Here is a 3,773-nt window from a genome sequence, read left to right on the forward strand (position 1 = left end):
TTACGAAGATAGCATATCGTCGTATGTTTTTAAGTGTGAAAAGTGTCATAATAACCAACCATGTACACGGCTTGACATGTGCAAAGTTTAGCAATACAAGGAAGACTCGTATAAAATTCAGCAACAAAATGATACACTGTCCTTCGTTAGATCTTTAAAACACGACATAGCAAGAAAATTACATACACGTGGCACGAGGGATAAAAATTGAATATATAAGATTGACTGAAACACAAATTTAGGTTATTGTCTGAAGGATTTCCGCTAAGCCTAACTGACGCGGAGATGTTGCGTTGTCAGGTCTGTGTTTTTTTGTACATGTGTCATGTTCCACAAGTTAACATAAAGCGTTTGGAGAATTTCTCCCTCCACATAAGTAAGAATAACTCTAACGGTGGTTAAAAATATACTACTTTTTGAGATTATAAAGATTAATGAAGAACAGAATTGTTAGAATGTCACAAGATCTTTGAGAAATAGGAAACTACGAAATAAAAAAAAGACTCAAAATCACTTATTGTTGTTTTTGTAATTTATTTTTACTTTGTAACTTGTTGTTACTTTTGTAATTTATTGTTACTTTAATAATTTTTGTTACTTTTGTAACTTATTGTTGTTTTTGTAACTTATTGATACTTTTGTAATTTATTGTTACTTTTGTAATTTATTGTAACTTTTGTAACTTATTTTTGTTTTTGTAATTTATTGTTACTTTTGTAATTTATTGTCATTTTTTTAATTTATTGTTACTTTTGTAACTTATTGTTGTTTTTGTAACTTATTGATACTTTTGTAATTTATTGTAACTTTTGTAACTTATTTTTGTTTTTGTAATTTATTGTTACTTTTGTAATTTATTGTCATTTTTTTAATTTATTGTTACTTTTGTAATTTATTGTTATTTTTGTAACTTGTTTTTGCAACTTATTATTACTTTTTAATTTATTGTTACTTTGTAACATATTGTCACTTTTGTAATTTATAGTTGTTTTTGTAACTTGTTGTTTTTACAACTTATTATTACTTTTGTAATTTATTGTTTTTTTATAATTTATTATTGTTTTTATAATCTATTGTTACTTTTGTAATCTATTATTGTTACTTTCTTACTACACTATTAACAGTATAGATCAAAATTGTGTGAGAAGGATTTTTGTAGTCAGTTTCGTGATTATTGGATGATTTTTATTCAAGTCTATCAAATATAACACGTGACATGATATTTTTAGAGTTTTATATAAACCTTGGTAGTATTAACAAATTTTTGGTTCGGTTCTACACTGTGGTCATTGTTCGCTAGTTTCATCTGAACGTTAAATTAAAAACTTTACTAGAAATATATTTTAATTTTTAGTTCTTCGGAAAATTCTCACAGGACGGTGTTCTACCATAATTAAATCATCCACCATCGGCATTGATGCTTCTAAAATAAATAAACCAATTCCGAGCTTTGCAAAAAAGAGTGCCATATCTCAAGAGGCATGCCAGATTCCGCCCTTAACAACCAATGAAGTAAGACCGAGTTTATGGAATTCGAGACGCTGCGCGGATTGGCTTTGTCAGTTGATACTTCACAAGATGATGCACTGTCTATTCGGTTAATACTTCACAAGATGGTGCACTGTCCTTTCGGTTGATACTTCACAAGATGGTGCACTTTCCATTCGGTTGATACTTCACAAGATGATGCACTGTTCTTTCGGTTAATACTTCACAAGATGATGCACTGTCCTTTCGGTTGATACTTCACAAGATGGTGCACTGTCCTTTCGGTTGATACTTCACAAGATGATGCACTTTCCATTCGGTTGATACTTCACAAGATGGTGCACTTTCCATTCGGTTAATACTTCACAAGATGATGCAATGTCCTTTCGGTTGATACTTCACAAGATGGTGCACTTTCCATTCGGTTGATACTTTACAAGATGATGCACTGTCCTTTCGGTTGATACTTCACAAGATGATGCACTGTCCTTAATATTCCTATTCGTTCTTTTATTTATAAGCTCATTCGTGACAAACCCAGATACTCCAATTGTAATACACACTTCCGTGAGAGCATTAATATGTGTTGTATTCGTTCTGTTAAATATTCCCATTAATTATTGGAGAATATATTCCCAGGTATTTTATTAAAGAGATCGACAGATTTCTTTCCCATATGGTCAGCTAGCTAAAATGTCGAATCTTAATCACGAAAAATTATATTCATACAATACAAGATTGTTCTGTTTATAATTGTGACTGACTGGTGAGGTTCTAATATAATGTGGACCAGGAGTGGACCAGTCGTTAGCGTGCTCGGACATTGAATCCGATGATTCATGATTCGCAGCTAGCTGTCGCAAAAACACGCTCCTCATTTTAGTTATACTTTAAGAGCGACGGTCAAATCCTTCTATTCTGTCAGACATGTATTGGCGGTGGGTGCTACTCATTAGCTGCCTTCACGCTAGTCTGATAGTTCAAAATTAAGGACGACTATGAGCCTTGGGCGAACATTGTTAAACCCATAAACTGGACAGGTTGGAGTGTCGAGAGGAAGAACAGAAACCGTCTCACAAGAAAGTTTCCGGCATCTCCTTCGGAAAAAAAGGAATTGATCATAAAAATCATGCGGTTGACACAACACTTTTATGTAAACAATATTCATATATATATATACACAACGTTTAAATGGGTGCAACCCATGCAATTGCACGGGGGCCTCGAGCCCCAAACAAGGGGGCCACAAGGGACTCTTCAGCATCACAGTAGTACATAAGGGCCTCAAAGGGTCTAAATTTAGCCATTTATGTATTTATAGATAAGTGAATACAATCAATCCGAGAGACTTATCTTGATCTCGTTTCTTTGTGTTTTATGTCCATTGCGCTGATCTATATTTGATGTAAAAACAACACATGGCCATTCGCTCCTTGGCCACTTTACTTGAAGATGTACTGTGACTTCGTGTTCACGCAAACGAACTCAAAACACGAGACCATTGTTGTCACTGTTAGCGCGTGGAAACAAACAAACAAAAAAGAATACGTGCTTTCTTATATTCATTCACGATATCGTGACACGAGGCACTTTTCAAAGAAAAATACCGTATTTCACAACATATTATCCAGATGGCTTGATCTCAGAAGTTGGAATTTTCTTCTGTAAGCCAGCGCAGGTCGTGCATTACAAATAGCACATACTCGTTCATGTTCAAAAATAATAATGGTTTAGTGCTTTCACCGTGGTTCACAAAAACGTAAAGTTTTCTTCACACATATATTATTTTATCATTGAGTGAGTGCTCTTCAGAATTCGTTGTTACAACCTAGTCTCACTTTCAAAGGTGTTTCTTGCAAAATAAGTGTTATTAAACTTATAAAGCTTCACAGATTTCGGTTTACTAACCGTGATTCCCAATTTCTCCAATCATCGTAAGTTCACTTTAGAGAATATCCCAAGCCTAATCCTCAACATACTGGTTTTTAATGTCGTTCGTTAATCAACGTTTTAAGCTTGGTTGTAGGATTCTAAGCGGTCAGGTTAGTGTGTGTAGTATTAGTAATAAACGACCTTATAATACCAAATTTGTTGTTTTACTTTAATTGGACACTCAAAGTTTCGGTTTGCAGCTTCTTCTGAAACGTTTCACTAAAACGAAGAGCTGTAAAGCGAAACGTAGAGTGTCTAATTAAAGGAATTTAGCAAATTTATTACTTCTACTAAAATGTCTTTCATTCATGAATATACAGTACAGAAAGTAAATAATGAGTATTGGTAAAATT

The sequence above is a fragment of the Limulus polyphemus genome, unplaced genomic scaffold, assembly GCF_000517525.1.
Source record: "Limulus polyphemus unplaced genomic scaffold, Limulus_polyphemus-2.1.2 Scaffold1531, whole genome shotgun sequence".
In the NCBI taxonomy this organism is placed as follows: domain Eukaryota; kingdom Metazoa; phylum Arthropoda; class Merostomata; order Xiphosura; family Limulidae; genus Limulus; species Limulus polyphemus.